Raw genomic sequence first — 17,447 nt, 5'->3', positions numbered from 1 at the left:
TTGTAGTTGCATTGGAGAACGAAACGTCAAATTGAATTGCAAAGGGTGTCAAGTTTGCCAAGATGGGTTTGGGGTGCCGAGCCATATACTATGTCTCCATAGTCGATAATTGGCATTAGCATCTGCTGTGCAATACACTTTCTGACCAGCAGGCTTAGGGAGGATTTGTTCCTGTAAAGTACACCTAGTTTGGCATAGGTTTTTGATGTCAGGGTATCAATGTGCATTCGAATGTTAAGTGGGAGTCAAACCATATGCCCAGGTATTTAAAGCTAGTAACAGGAGTTAGGGTGGTGTTAGCGTTGGTTCTGATCTGGAGCTCAGTCTCTGGAAGCTTTAAAAATTTAGTCTTGGTCCCAAATACCATTGTTAGAGTCTATGCGTTTAATTTTACAATTACAGTACTGCGCGCGCACACAGACTTGCAGAGAATGTACGGCTGTACTGTAGGTTGAATTGCTATTAGACTTTTAAGACAACAGCTCGCGAACGCCCACCTGTGTTTTTAGACAGTATTGCAGTATAGCAGACAGCACTAAAAATCAGAGCGCTAACATACTGAAAACCGCTACGGAAAAAAAGAAAACAGACCGCATCTGGCCGCGTCTTGTCAGAGCGACGCGGCTACGGCCGCATTAGAATAAAGGCGGCTGCAGCTGTACACATGATTAACCAATATACAAAGAAATGTTTAAGGGTTAACAAAAACATGCACAAATAAAAATACCACTTCTCCAAATCAATAGATCACATTGCATATCAAAATTACAATATTATATAGCCACATAAAAAAAATTACTATTTCAAAAGAAAATCATTCTCTTCTCCCAATCAATATCCAACAAATGCCAATCAAAACATTGAATTTACAGTGAATACATGATGCCAAAAATCTGTGCATCATGTACACTATGCCAATCAATGTTAACAATAGACTATTCCAAACAAGATACAATTCCATACAAACAAGTATACTATTTAAAGCAAGCAAGTAAACAGAAATAAAATACCATTAATTCATCAAATCCCAAATCAATTATAATCCAATCCAAATCAATTGCACAATTAACTATTTAAATCGTTAAACCAAACCATTCATAAAAAAAGTTACCATCAGCCAAAATATAACTACCAAAAATAATCCACTATTAAAAAGCAAGCCTCACCCTGACCTAAAGTACTGCAAACAGCACCAAAAATTACATCTATCTAAATAAAAAAGTCATTACACACATTTGTAAGCATAGCAAAATACATTTTAAATACAGCAAAACAAGCATTTCCCAAAAAATATTTTCTTACCCTGTATGTATATATCGATCTAGACATACATACATACATATAGTGGCAAGAAATGATTAAAAAAAAAAAAATACAAAACCTGTAAAAGTAAAAACAATAACATTTCTTTGGTTTACTTACCATTAGATAACCCACTCACTGACTCCAGGCGATCCCCTTACTCTTGAACCAATCCACAACCATAAAAAAAACAAAACATAACAATCCATGTGTCTGTGTCTTTTTTCTTCTATTTGTAATCCATAACGGGGGTCTTTCTCTTTGTTCTTCGTATTCTTCTGTCTTCTTTCGGGGTCTTCTTATCTTCATCAGCCATGCCCTGGTCTTCTTGTTGTTCCGGAGGTCCTTCCTCCTCGGCGTCTGGCTTCAAAATGAGACAACATAGGCTTTTATAGGCCTATGACATCACATTTTCGTCATATGGTTCCCACTGCCCTGATTGGGAGTTGGTGAGTGGGTCATCTAATGGTAAGTAAACCAACGAAATGTTATTGTTTTTACTTTTACAGGTTTTTTTTTTTTTTTTTAAATGTGATAGTCATTTTTTAAAAATAATTTCTTGCCACTGTATGTATGTATGTATGTATGTATGTATGTATGTATGTATGTATGTATGTATGTATGTACAGTATGTATGTCTAGATCGATATATACATACAGGGTAAGATATGATTTTTTTGGGAAACGCTTGTTTTGCTGTATTTAAAATGTATTTTGCTATGCTTACAAATGTGTGCAATTTTTATTTAGATAGATGTAATTTTTGGTGCTGTTTGCAGAACTTTAGGTCAGGGTGAGGCTTGCTTTTTAATAGTGGATTATTTTTGGTAGTTCTATTTTGGCTGGTGGTAACTTTTTTTAATGAATGGTTTGGTTTAACGATTTAAATAGTTAATTGCGTAATTGATTTGGATTGGATTGTAATTGATTTGGGATTTGATTAATTAATGGTACTTTATTTCTGTTTACTTGCTTGGTTTAAATAGTATACTTGTTTGTATGGAATTGTATCTTGTTTGGAATAATCTATTGTTAACATTGATTGGCATAGTGTACATGATGCACAGATTTTTGGCATCATGTATACACTGTAAATTCAATGCTTTGATTGGCATTTGTTGGATATTGATTGGGAGGTGAGAAATATTTTCTTTTGAAATAGTAATTTTTTTATATGTGGCTATATAATATTGTAATTTTGATATGCAATGTGATCTATTGATTTGGAGAAGTGGTATTTTTATTTGTGCATGTTTTTGTTAACCCTTAAACATTTCTTTGTATATTATTTAATCATGTGTATATGTGTATGTGTGTGTATATATACACACACACACATATATATATATGCATGATGAAGCCACTGTACAAATGGATGGGTATCGGGCAGGGTGGCTTAACCCCTTAATTACCTTCGCGGTTATTAACCGATAAGGTGATTAAGGGGTTAAATGTTCTCAGAATATATTTGCTATGTATTTTTTTTGGCAACTGAGGACAGAGGGCTTTTGCTGGAGAAGGGGCTTCATATTGATGAGGTAAGTAGAAATGTATTTTTTTTATTATCCTAGTTAATGTGTTTAATAATGGACAAAAAAGCTATTGTGTGAAATCCTTTGCTGGGCCACTGTGGGGCCTGCGGACACCCGGCAGGACCACCGGGGACTCCCGTGGACCTGGGGTATTAACCCTGTATGTAAAAGAATAAATCATGTATTTATGGGGGGGCACAGGGGGTGGGTTATGTATTGTTTATTAAATATGGTCATGTTTATTGTGGTAAACGGGGATGGGGGAAAGGGGTATTGTCCCCAAGCCAGGTTGGGTAGGCCTCCCTGTGGGTAGTGGGTGAGGGTGGTTAGGCCTCACAAGTGGGGGGGAGTAGTGGGGGAGGGTTTTTAAGCCTCCCGAGTGGTGGGTGAGGGTGGGTTAACCCCTTAATGACTATAGCGGTTAATGACCGCTAAGGTGATTAAGGGGTTAGGGGACATTACATTGGCTCTTTTTATTCTTGTATATGTTTTGAAGCATCGGAGGGGGCATGGACGGGGATGAAGATGAGGATGGCCTTCATCGTGGCAGCCAGACATGGTGAGTGCAATATGTATTTATTGTGCTTTATGTATTTGAAATGGGCAAATGCACTATTATCCATATGTGGATAATAGTAATTTTGTCCATTACTATACAGTATGTGTAAGGGGGGGGTGTATTTATTTAAAAGTATTTATGTGTTTTTTAATTATTTTTGGGGGGCACAGAATTGGTACTGCAGGCCCGCGGGTAAACCTGCGGGGAACACCCGAGGGCCACCGCCAGCCTATAGTATCATTGCTGTGCATATACTGTATGTACTGTATGTTAGGGGCGTATAGGGGTTGTTGGTGTAATATATATTTATTTAAAAAAAACAAATTGGAGTAGCGCCTTAGGAAGCTTGATAAGGATAAATCAGCTGTGTAAATCAGATAGAGTTAACAAGGCTATTGACCAAAGAATCCCCAAAAGGGCGAATTTGTGATAAAAACAACTGAAATCTATAGCAAAAATAAAAAATATGAAACATAAAAAATAAAATAAAAACCAGATGTCAGTTGAAATTCCAAAAAATGTACTTGGTCCACTGGAGTTTTGCTGCCCGTATATAAGGATCACCAAATTCCAAGTATATATGCAGAAAACAAGAAGAAAAAACAAGCGCACTCCTAGGGTGATAAAGTATAAACCAGTATTTATGAGATTGTAAAATATAAAAAGCGCATTCACAAACAGAGTAAAAATAATAGCATTTATGAGATATACTCAATCGCCTTGAAGCTGTGAAGGGAATGTATCAGCCTGTCCTGCTGGTGCCACCTCTGGTGTATCCATTGGTTCAGCAAGGTGCACTGGAGCCACCGCAGCCAGATGATGTAATAATCAGCAACACGGTCAGAGACTCCCTCCAGATACACCTCCCACAGCTCTCACTGCTCACCAGCAGGCAACTGCAAAACCGGAAGCGACAGCAGTTCCAAGCAAAATAGCAACAGCTCCAAGGTACTCTCTCCGTTCGTGCAGTAATGTCAGCCACAAACTCGCCTCTTTGGGAAACGCCCTATGCGTTTCGTCACTAAGGACTTCGTCAGGGAATGAATTCAATGGTCAAAAGGGGTGTCCTTTATATCACCTTTACTGTTGTGATTGGCCAGTACGGATGGTGGGTGGGTACTTTCAATTTCACAAATTTAATCCTGTTTCATTGCTGGACAACATTATACATGACAATCATAAAGCACTAGAGCCTATTTATAAGCAGTTTAAACATATTCCTACTAACAATTGAAAACGAATAACTAGATGAATGAACAACATACAAATAATAAATAATAAATCTTAAAAGGACAGAGATTAAATATTGGATACATCCAAAAATAAACTATATATAGAAGTAAAAGAATAACACATTAAATAAGCACAGAAAAATCTCATTGGAGCAACACACAAGCATAATAAAAATCATAAAAGAAATGCATGACCTGTGAATAAAAAAAAAAAAAAAAAGGGGGGGGAGGGGAAAGTAAATTGAAAAAATGGGGGGAAAAGAAGGGGGAAGGGAGGTGGGAAATGGAAAAGGGAATGGAAAAAGGGGAAGGGGTGAAGGAAAAAGGGGAAGGGAAAGAAAAATATGGAGAGGAAGGAATAACAATAAAATACATAATATAGGGGATAAAATAAAAATTTTAGCCTACAGCACCTGGTATTCCCAGGTGGTCTCCCGTCCAAGTACGAACCAGGCCCAACCCTGCTTAGCTTCCGAGATCAGACAAGATCAGGCACATATAGCAGTGTTTATCCAAGAAGGATCAAAAAAGTATCCCCATAGCACCCGGCACTCAATGCTGGGTAAATTATTCTGGACGACAATATTCCAATAGGAAAAATTACCTATATTAACAAATGTATAGGGAATTAATGACCCTTGTACCAAAAAGTCCTAAGAAAATAATAAAGTTTTATTAGTCTAAATACTCATTTAAAAAATACACATATATACATCATTCAAAACTATTAAAAAACCCCATTCAGAGGTGGCTTAAGGTAGGCAGCAGTTCAGTGAACTATCTATCATAGATAGGAAATCAATCGATTCTCATACATGCATTGCAGTGAATCATGCCGTTTAGTATATGGTAGAGAGTTAGTTCGTAGTAACACCTTATATCAGTTATTTTAGGCTTGTAGATGTAACATTTCTAGCATAAATGCAGCCAAAAATTGTCCCTCTGTGTAATGACCCTATGCATGTGTTGAGTCTACTCTCAGAGCATATAAACAGGCTTGCCTATACACTTAGTGATATAAGTTTTAAATGTGCTGCAGACCTTTAATGTGGCATATTTGGCCTACAAAGTATGTATAGAGAGCACAAGTGGGTGTCCAAAGGCTTTGTGCAGCCCCACAAATGCTCCGTGACCACAGCGGGTCACACACTGAGTCTGTATCGGGACTCGGTAAGGTATACAAGCCTGTCTTCTCTCTATGCGGCTGATCACCGAAAACTCGCCACCTCTGATGACGTCAGCGAGTGTCGTCTATTCCCGACGACCGTTTCACGTAAGGCTACGCTTCTTCAGGGGATGACACCCGGGTATACCCGAATTCGTGGGACTAGCCGAGCTCGAATAAAGTGTGTCGCCAGTGTATGAGAATCGATTGATTTCCTATCTATGATAGATAGTTCACTAAACTGCTGCCTACCTTAACAAGCCACCTCTGAATGGTTTTTTTTTAATAGTTTTGAATGATGTATATACAGCTAAACCCCGTTATAACGCGCCTCGTTATACCGCGATTCGGTTATAATGCGGTTTTCACACTGCTCATTGCTCACACTGCACACACTGACACACTACACACACACTGCATGCACACTGCTCATTGCTCACACTGCACACACTGACACACTGCACACACACTGAGTGCCTGTGTGTGTGTGTGTGTGTGTGTGTGAGTGCGTGAGTGCCTGCATGTGTGTGCGCGCGTGTGTGTGTGTGTATGAGTGCGTGAGTGCCTGTGTGTATGTGTGTATGTATGAGTGCTCCAGCCCGAGTCCGTGGAGGGAGGGGGGAAGAGAGTAGCAGCTCCCTCCTGCAGTCCGGGGAGGGGGGGGAGAGTAGCAGCTCCCTCCTGCAGTCCGTGGAGGGAGGGGGGGGGGAGAGTAGCAGCTCCCTCCTGCAGCCCGTGGAGGGAGGGGGGGGGAGAGTAGCAGCTCCCTCCTGCAGCCCGTGGAGGGAGGGGGGGGAGAGTAGCAGCTCCCTCCTGCAGCCCGTGGAGGGAGGGGGGGGAGAGTAGCAGCTCCCTCCTGCAGTCCGTGGAGGGAGGGGGGAGAGTAGCAGCTCCCTCCTGCAGTCCGTGGAGGGAGGGGGGGGGGGGAGAGTAGCGGGTCCCTCCGCTCAAGCCACGCCCCCCCTCCCTGTCAAACCTCCCACCTCCCGCTCACCTCCCACTCCGGCTCTTACACTTACTTACACACACACTCAGACACTTACACACACTCACAGACACTTACACACACTTACAGACACTCACACACACTTACACACAGTTATGCACACTTACACACACTCACAGACACTTACTGCTGCGGCCAAGTTTATTCGAGCATTTGCCCGTTCTTGGCCGCAGCAGTATCCTGGCGCGCGCCGCAGGGTGACGGGCGCGCGCCGAAGCAGCGGAAGAGCGCCCTCCGATCGGGGCACTCTCCCTACCGCTGCCGGGTCCGCCGGGTCCCCCGGAACCCCCTGCCGCCGTCCCGCTATCGCGGGACACCAGGGCTCCCTCGGGGAGCCCTGGACGTGCGTGCAGGGGGCGCTGGCACCCGATGATGCGTGACCGCGCATCGGTGATGCGCGGCACGCTGAGGGAATGCGGGAATGCGGAATGAGCCGCACTCGGATAAACTGTGTCGGCAGTGTACACACACTCACAGACACTCACAGACACTTACACACACTCACAGACACTTACACTTCAGACCGTGGCGATTTTTAAATATACTGTAGTACCAGAAAGTACTGCCGTTGCGGTGGTGGCGTCGGTGGGGAGGTCGCGCGGCAGGGAGCTGGAAACTGGTTGTATAGCGGTTTTTTTTCTATTCAGGGGGAAGCCGGGACCGGAGGGGCATCCCCGCTCCCATCTCCTGCCCCGCGGCCTGTCACACGGTGACAGGGGGAAGCGGGGACCGGAGGGACATCCCCGCTCCCATCTCCTGCCCCGCGGCCTGTCCCGCGGTGACAGGGGGAAGCGGGGACAGGAGGGACATCCCTGCTCCCATCTCCTGCCCCGCGGCCTGTCCCGCGGTGACAGGGGGAAGCGGGGACAGGAGGGACATCCCCGCTCCCATCTCCTGCCCCGCGGGCTGTCCCGTGGTGACAGGGGGAAGCGGGGACAGGAGGGACATCCCCGCTCCCATCTCCTGCCTCGCGGTGACAGGGGGAAGCGGGGAGCGGAGGGACATGCCCGCTCCCATCTTCTGTCCCGCGGGATGAATCTGCGTTAAAGCGGCGGCCATTTTTTTTCCCGCGACCCCGTTAGTAACGCGGTGGTCTCGGGGTGGACCCCGAGACCCGCGTTATAACGGGGTTTAGCTGTATGTGTATTTTTTAAATGAGTATTTAGACTAATAAAACTTTATTATTTTCTTAGGACTTTTTGGTACAAGGGTCATTAATTCCCTATACATTTGTTAATATAGGTAATTTTTCCTATTGGAATATTGTCGTCTAGAATAATTTATCCAGCATTGAGTGCCGGGTGCTATGGGGATACTTTTTTGATCCTTCTTGGATAAACACTGCTACACGTAGATATCTTTATCCCTTACGAGCACCTGCTTATTGGAATAAAAAATGTTATTGCATTTTTGGACGCGCGGTCTCATCCCCTTTATAGTCGTGAAGATCAGGCACATTCAGGGTGGTATGGCCGTAGGCAAATTATATACATATAATATACCAAATAATATATCATTAATAACCATTAGAATAATCATAGACTGGAGAAAGCAGAATAAGAGACAGAAAAAACCTCAGGACCGATGGGGGCCACAACTCCCCAAAAACCTTTGTGTCAAAGTATGTGTAATCATAGACATAGACCTAATGTGTCTATACTATTAATTAATAATAATGATATTAATAATATTTGCACTTTCCACCTGTTATATTATGTATTTTATTGTTATTCCTTCCTTTCCATATTTCTCTTTCCCCTCCCCTTTTTACTTCACTCCCTTCCCCTTTTTCCATTCCCTGTTCCATTTCTTATGTTTATTAATGATATATTATTTGGTACATTATTTGGTATATAATTTGCCTATGGCCACACCCCCTGAATGTGCCCGATCTTGTCTGATCTCAGAAGCTAAGCAGGGTCGGACCTGGTTCGTACTTGGATGGGAGACCGCCTGGGAATACCAGGTGCTGTAGGCTAAAAATGTTATTTTATCCCCTATATTATGTATTTTATTGTTATTCCTTCCTCTCCATATTTTTCTTTCCCTTCCCATTTTTCCTTCACCCCCTTCCCCTTTTTCCATTCCCTGTTCCATTTCCCACCTCCCTTTCACCGTCTTTTTCCCCCATTTTTTCAATTTACTTTCCCCTCCCCTCCCTTTTTTATTCTTCTTATTCACAGGTCATGCATTTCTCTTATGATTTTTATTATGCTTGTGTGTTGCTCCAATGAGATTTTTCTGTGCTTATTTAATGTGTTATTCTTTTACTTCTATATATAGTTTATTTTTGGATGTATCCAATATTTAATCTCTGTCCTTTTAAGATTTATTATTTATTATTTGTATGTTGTTCATTCATCTAGTTATTCGTTTTCAATTGTTACTAGGAATATGTTTAAACTGCTTACAAATAGGCTCTAGTGCTTTATGATTGTCATGTATAATGTTGTCCAGCAATGAAACAGGGTTACATTTGTGAAATTGAAAGTACCCACCCACTATCCGTACTGGCCAATCACAACAGTAAAGGTGATATAAAGGACACCCCTTTTGACCATTGAATTCATTTCCTGACGAAGTCCTTAGTGACGAAATGTGTAGGGCGTTTCCCAAAGAGGCGAGTTTGTGGCTGACATTACTGCACGAACGGAGAGAGTACCTCTGAGAGTAGCTGTTGCTATTTTGCTTGGGACTGCTGTCGCTTCCGGTTTTGCAGTTGCCTGCTGGTGAGCAGTGAGAGCTGTGGGAGGTGTATCTGGAGGGAGTCTCTGACCGTGTTGCTGATTATTACATCATCTGGCTGCGGTGGCTCCAGTGCACCTTGCTGAACCAATGGATACACCAGAGGTGGCACCAACGGGACAGGCTGATGCATTCCCTTCACAGCTTCAAGGCGATTGAGTATATCTCATAAATGCTATTATTTTTACTCTGTTTGTGAATGCGCTTTTTATATTTTACAATCCCATAAATACTGTTTTATACTTTATCACACTAGGAGTGCGCCTGTTTTTTCTTCTTGTTTTCTGCATATATATTTATTTATTTAGTGTGGGGCTGTAGTGTGTATTGTTATAATTGTGGGGCTGTTGTGTGTGTATTTTGTTTATTGTGGGTAGTGGGGGTGGGCGAAGTGGGTTTTAGCCCCAATGGTGGGTGTTTAGGGCTTGCGGGTGGGTAGTGGGAGGGCTTAACCCCTTCATGACCGTAGCGGTATTAACCGCTAAGGTAATGAAGGGTTAAGTCCACCCACAACCCCTCCGCAAGTACTAAACAGCCACCAAGGGCCAAATACACCATTCACCCACCCCCGCTACCCACAATAAACCTGGCACGGGTGGTTAACCCCTTCATTGAATTAGCATTGGTTAGCCGCTAAGGTAATGAAGTGGGCTGTAAATGCATTTTTCATGCCTCGGATGCATGCCGGGGGGCTCCGGTGCTGGTATTAATGGGTTTCAGGTCCGGAGACCCTCGGCATCAATCACAGGCAGGAAAGAGGCCTGATTTTTTCTAAGTGTCGCCCTTGCCGATGCTTCTCCACCACCAACATGCCAATTTGAGTTGCCGTGACGGATCGGCGTGAAAATCTCCAGCGAAACGCTGCTCGGGGCTACTAGAATTGAGCAGGTTTGAAAACATGGCGAGTAGCGGCGGTGCCTCTGGCGGAAAAAAAAACCCGCCAAGAAAAATGGCGGTTCTTTCGCTTTTCGCCAAGTTCTCCGGGCTTACTGAATCGTGGTAGGCATTTTGACGCAAAACGGGCGAAAGTGACTTTTCGCCACTTAGTGCATGACCCCCTATATCTATTGCGTGTGTAATTAGAGAAATACATATACATCCCATTTGGAGAACAATTGATTCTGGATCGCCATCCCGTGGGGATTTTGGCTGACAGTGAGAAACATGTATTGTTGAAAAGTATAAAGATTGCATTTGAATTGATTGAGTTCTATCATTTAACATCAAAGAACAACAAAGCTAAAGATTCTTCACTCTATAACTAAATTCTATATGCCTGAATTATTTAACTAACTGAAATTATGCTGTGAAATATGTTTTCTATTGTCTCTGATTAAATTGATTAAAGAACTGGATCGTGAATTATTTCAAATATATTGAAAGGTGGGACATTTACTTGCACCCATCTATCGAGCAAATCTTCAGTTACAAGCCCTTTTTGTCAACTCTGACTGTTTTGTGGATGAGATATTGATATCTCATGGACTCGTATGGTATTTTACTATATTTCAATGTGCGTGCATCTTGTAGGAATTTTTTTACCCTTCTGGGGTCATACATGTGCATATAAAAAGACGACCAACTTTTTTTTTTTAAAAGATATCTTTTGTATCTGCCATCAGTCTCCATTTCCTTTGTTGCTGGTGAAATCTCCTTCCTTTGAACTTTAAGGGATGACCCTGTGTCATTTGTACTGCCCTTGGTATGAATAGTTCTTTTGAAAGTTCCCACTATTGTCCCTGAATATATTTGTATATAGTTATCATAACCCCTCTTAGACGCCTCTTTTCTAATGTAAATAAATCTAAATTAGCTAGCCTCTCCTCATAAGTTAGATTGTCCATCCCCTTTATTAATTTGTTGGCTCTTCTCTGCACTCTCTCTAGTTCCATAATGTATTTTCTAAGGAGTGGTGCCCAACATTGTACTCCATATTCAATGTGTGGTCTTACTAATGCATTAAATAAAAGGGGCATGATTATGTTTACTTCCATTGCCCGTTTAATGCAAGATAAGATCTTGTTTGCCTTTGGAGCTACTGCATAACTTTGGGCACTATTTCTAAGCCTGTCTACAACCACTCCTAAATCCTTCTCCTTACATTTATCTGTATACAGTGTACCTCATCTACGATTTACCTGCTCAAGTGTCTATCCAAGTCCTTCTGAATAGAAATTAGACCCTGCTCTGATTCTACTACCTTACACAATTTTAGTTTCATCAGCAAATATGGAGACATTTCTATATATGCCAACCTCAAGGTCATTAATAAACAAGTTAAAAAGCAGGGGTCCCAGTACCAATCCTTGAGGTACTCCACGCACAACTTTAACCCAACCTGAAAAAGTTATATTTATGCCAACCCTCTGTTGTCTATCCTTCAACCAGTTTTCAATCCAGGTCCAATTTGCTTTATTTTGGTATTATCAAATAATATAGAATATAGAAACAATATAGAAGTAATACATATTCAAGTCCTGGAACATTCGGGTAACAGTGATCATAACATGTCTCATTTTAAATAAATTATCAAAAAACAGACTACTTGGGTTCAACAAAGACCTTAAACTTTAGAAAGGCAGATTTTAATAAACTGAGGTCTAATCTACAAGTAATACACTGGGATGATGTTTTTGCAGGGAAAAATGTAGAAGATAAATGGGCAGTCTTTAAAACATTGTTAGAAAACCACACTTATCAGTGTATACCCTTGGGTAATAAGTATAAAAGAAATAAGTCAAAACCAATGTGGCTAAATAAACAGGTAGGGGAGGAAATGGACAAAGAGAGGAAGTCGTTTAGATTCTTTAAGTCAGAAGGGACGGAGGCATCATATCAGAATGATAAGGAATGTAACAAAAATTGCAAAAGGGCAATCAAATTAGCAAAAATGGATAATGAAAAAAGGATTGCTATAGAAAGTAAGATCAACCCTAAAAAGTTCTTTAAGTACCTTAATAACAAAAAAAAGCAGAGGTATTAAACAAATTCTTTGCCTCTGTGTTTACCAGGGAATAATCAAGTTCAATTGTAGTGCCTCAGGAGGAAGCAACAACCGCCATATTAACGAACAATTGGTTAACTGAGGAAAAAGTTCATAGGCGGCTTGAAAAACTTAAAGTAAATAAGGCACCAGGCCCCGAAGGCATACATCCAAGAGTTCTCAAGGAGTTAAGTTCAGTAATAGCCAAACCATTACACATTTAATATTCAAGGACTCAATTTCCATAGGCTCAGTACCACAACATTGGCGTAAAGTAGATGGTGTCTATATTTAAAAAGGGAACTAGATCGCAACCGGGGAATTACAGATCTGTAAGCCTGACTTCAATAGTGGGGAAACTACTTGAAGGTTTAATACGAGATAATATTCATGAATTCCTAATGTAAAACAAAATTATTAGTAATAGTCAGCATGGATTTATGAAGGATAGATCATGCCAAACTAACCTTATTTGTTTCTTTGAGGAGGTAAGTAGGAATTTATACCAGGGTAATGCAGTTGATGTGGTCTACTTAGATTTTGCAAAGGCTTTTGATACGGTTTCACACAAGAGGATGGTGTACAAAATAAAGAAAATTGAACTCAGTAATAATATATGCACCTGGATTGAAAACTGGTTAAAGGACAGACAACAGAGGGTTGTCATAAATTGAACTTTTTCAGGTTGGACTAAAGTCGTGAGTGGAGTACCTCAGGGATCGGTACTGGGACCCCTGCTTTTTAACTTGTTTATTAATGACCTTGAGGTTGGCATCGAGAGCAAAGTCTCCATCTTTGCTGATGATACTAAATTGTTTAAGGTAGTAGAATCAGAGCAGGCTGTAATTTCTATCCAGAAGGACTTGGGGAGACTGGAAACGTGGGTAGGTAAATGGCAGGTGAGGTTTAATACAGATAAATGTAAGGTTATGCATTTGGGAAGCAAGAATAAACTGGCGACTTACAAATTAAATGGGGATAAATTGGGGGAATCCTTGATGGAGAAGGATTTAAGAGTGCTTCTAGACTGCAGGCTGAGCAATAGTGTCCAAAGTCATGCAGTAGCTGCAAAGGCAAACAAGATCTTATCTGGCATTAAACGGGCAATGGACTGAAGGGAAGTAAACATAATTATGCTCCTTTACAAAGCATTAGTAAGACCACACCTTGAATATGGAGTACAATTTTGGGCACCACTCCTTAGAAAAGACATTATGGAACTACAGTAGAGAGAGTGCAGAGAAGAACCACCAAATTAATAAAGGGATGGACAATCTAACTTATGAGGAGAGGCTAGCTAAATTACATTTATTTACATTAGAAAAGAGGCGTCTTTGGGCATCTTTTTTAGAAAGGAACGGTATACAGGGATATACCAAATATTATTTATAAAAAATATTTTACCAGGAAGTAATACATTGAGAGTTACCTCTCGTTTTCAAGTATGTCCTGGGCACAGAGTTAAGACAAATAATACATGTTTACAAATACAGTTACATAATGAGCAGGGTATACATTATATACAAGACATAGCATGCACAGTTAAAGATAATTTGCATTATGGGCGAATGAAACAATTACAGACCACATTAAAATATGTGACAGCCTTAGATTTGAAAGAACTTAGACTGGTGGTGGATGTAAGATCTAACAATAAGCAAACATGGGAAGAATGTTGATCCAGGGAGTATCTATGTATGTATGTATGTCTTTATTTATATAGCGCTATTAGTGTACATAGCGCTTCACAGTAGTAATACACTTGACAATCATATAAATAACAAATAATACAAATAAAAGATAATGGGAATAAGTGCTGCAGACATAAAAGTAACATTTCGGAAGAGGAGTCCCTGCTCCGAGGAGATTACAATCTAATTGGTAGGTAGGAAGAACGTACAGAGACAGTAGGAGGGAATTCTAGTAAGTGCGTCTGCAGGAGGCCAAGCTTTATGTATCATGTGTCTAGTATTATTCACGGTGCTACTCATTTGCTTCTTTAAGCAAGTGTGTCTTAAGGTGGGTCTTGTAGGTGGATAGAGATGGTGCTAGTGGAGTATTGAGGGGAAGGGCATTCCAGAGGTGTGGGGCAGTCGGTGAAAAAGGTTTAAGGCGAGAGAAGGTTTTAGATATAAAGGGGGTCGAGAGAAGACATCCTTGAGCAGAACGCAAGAGTCGGGATGGAGTACTGCTGCGGCACAGTTTATTCGAGCATTTGCCCGTTCTGTGCCGCAGCAGTAGCCTGGCGCGCGCCCGAGTGTGACGGGCGCGCGCCGAAGCAGCGGAAGAGCGCCCTCCGATCGGGGCACTCTCCCTACCGCTGCCGGGTCCGCCGGGTCCCCCGGAACCCCCTGCCGCTGTCCCGCGATCGCGGGACACCAGGGCTCCCTCGGGGAGCCCCTGGACACGCGTGCAGGGGGCGCACGCTCCTGATGACGCGTGACCGCGCGTCTATGACGCGCGGCACGCCGAGGGGCGGCCACTAGCAAGCCGGGAGATTTCCCGGCTTGCGGTACCGACCACACTTCAATAAAGTGTGTCGGTAGTGTATAGCGAGAAATTAAGGCTGAGATGTAAGGAGGAGTGTAAAACTTTAAAAGTGAGGAGTACAATTGAGTGTGAGATGTGGGATTTCATAGGAAGCCAGGAGTGATTTGAGCAGGGGAGACACTGAGACAGATTTAGGAAAGAGTAGAGTGATTCTGGCCGCAGCGTTTAGGATAGATTGTAGTGGCGACAGGTGAGAGGCAGGAAGGCCGGACAGCAGGAGGTTGCAGTAATCGAGACGGGAGAGAATGAGGGCCTGAGTCAGAGTTTTAGCAGTCGAACAGAGGAAAGGGTGTATCTTTGTAATATTGCAGAGGAAAAAGTGACAGGTTTTAGAAACATTTGAATGTGAGAGGAGAATGCGAGAGAGGAGTCAAGTGTGACCCCTAGGCAGCGTGCTTGGGCTACTGGGTGAATGATAGTACTACCAAAAGTAATGTGGAAGGAGGTAGTAGGGCCACGTTTGGGAGGAAGTATGAGGAGCTTGGTTTTTGCCATGTTAAGTTTAAGTCGGCGTAGGCATCCAGGATGATATTGAAAAGAGACATTCAGAAACGTTGGTCTGTACAGCAGGTGTAAAGGTCAGGGGTTGAAAAGTAAATTGAGTGTTGTCAGCATAGAGGTGATATTTGAACCCAAGAGATGTGATTAGGTCACTTAGAGAAAGTGTGTACAGAGAAAAGAGAAGAGGTCCCAGGACAGAGCCCTGTGGTACCCCCACAGAGAGATTGATAGAGGAGGAGGATGTGTTAGCAGAAGAGACACTGAAAGTACGATGGGAGAGGTAAGTGGAGATCCAGGATAGAGCTTTATTCCGAATACCAAGAGTATGGAGAATGTGAAAGAGAAGAGGGTGGTCCACGGTGTCAAATGCTGCAGAGAGGTTGAGTAATATGAGCACAGTGTAATGACCTCTGTCTTTGGCAGCATGGAGGTCATTAGTTATTTTAGTGAGGGCTGTTTCAGTCGAGTGAGTAGTGCAGAAGCCATATTGTAGCAGGTCTAGGAGAGAATAGGTGTTGAGAAAGTGGAGCAAGCGAGTGAATACAAGACGTTCAAGGAGTTTAAAGGCAAAAGGCAGGAGGGAGACATGTCGATAGTTAGATAGACAGTTAGGGTCAAGCTTGCTGTTTTTGAGTAATGGTATAACTGTTGCATGTTTGAAGGAGGAGGGAAAGGTACCAGAGTAGAGTGAGGATTTAAAAATGTGTCTGAGCGTAGGGTTTATAGTAAGAATAAGAGGTTTAAGGAGATGGGAGAGAATGGGGTCAAGAAGGCAAGTGGTAGAAGGAGAGGAGATCAGCAGTGACACATCCTCCTCTGAGACAGTTGAAAAAAAGAGTCAAGGAAGGCAGGAGGAGAGTTGGGAAGCAGTGTAGGATGGGAGGAGGAAACAGAGGGGATGTTTTGACGTATGGATTCCACCTTTTCCTTAAAATAGTCAGCAAAGTCCTGAGGTGTGATGGAGGAAGAAGAGGCAGCTGAGGGTGGATTGAGTAGAGAGTCAAAGACCGAAAAGAGTCGGCGTGAGTTAGATTTGTGCGTGTTGATTAGTGAAGAATAGTAGGTTTGAGAGAGGGCAGAGTTGAAACAGGATAGCATAAATTTATAGTGAAGGAAGTCTGCAAGAGTGTGAGATTTCCTCCAGTGGCGTTCAGAGGAACGAGTGGAGTAACGCAGCATGCACGTGTGGGAATTTAGCCAGGGTCTGGGGTTAGAAGGGCGAGGACGGAAAAGAGAAAGCGGGGCATGTAGATCAAGAGAGGAGGATAAGGCAGAGTTGTAGTTCCTTACCAAGTTGTCAGGGTCTGGACCAGAACTGAGAGAGGAGAGTAAAGTGGACTCAAAGGCTGGTAGGTTAATAGAGCGCAGGTTTCTGCAGAAAGAGGGTTAGATGGAGAAGGGGAGAAGCGAGAGAGAGAAAATGAGATGAGGTGATAGTCAGAGAGAGGAAAGGGGGAAATGGAGAAATCAGAGAGAGAAAAGTTTTTAGGGAAAACCAGATCTAGATAGTGGCCATCCTTGTGGGTGCTGGCTGCAGTCCACTGTTGTAGACCAAAAGAAGAGGTTAGAGAGAGAAAGCGGGCAGCCCAGGGGAGAGAGAGGTCATCAATGTGGCAGTTGAAGTCCCCAAGGAGAAGAACAGGAGAGTCTGAAAGAGAAAGAAAGAGCCAGGATTCAAAGTGAGAGAGAAAGGAAGAAGGGGAATGAGTAGAGGTAGGTGGGCGACAGATGACTGCCACGTGGACAGGGAGAGGAGAGAGATCTGGACAGTGTGAGCCTCAAAGGAGGGAAAAGCAAGAGAGGGGGGAATAAGAAGGGTTCAGAAACAGCAGAGAGAGGAGAGGAGGAACCACACGCATCCACCCCTGCCAC

General features: G+C 42.6%; 1 protein-coding gene and 1 pseudogene across 9 annotated transcripts in view; one reads left to right on the top strand and one right to left on the bottom strand.

Annotated features, from left to right (window-relative positions):
* SLC12A7 (solute carrier family 12 member 7) overlaps positions 1-17,447 on the bottom strand; it is a 623,740-nt gene that overhangs the window by 115,930 nt on the left and 490,363 nt on the right. The gene's annotated exons all lie outside the window — the stretch shown is intronic.
* LOC142488896 (5S ribosomal RNA) lies at positions 8,657-8,774 on the top strand (annotated as a pseudogene).

The sequence above is a fragment of the Ascaphus truei genome, chromosome 2, assembly GCF_040206685.1.
Source record: "Ascaphus truei isolate aAscTru1 chromosome 2, aAscTru1.hap1, whole genome shotgun sequence".
Classification (NCBI taxonomy): domain Eukaryota; kingdom Metazoa; phylum Chordata; class Amphibia; order Anura; family Ascaphidae; genus Ascaphus; species Ascaphus truei.
The sequence above is the reverse complement of the archived record's forward strand: the minus strand, read 5'-3'. Positions and strand labels throughout refer to the sequence as shown.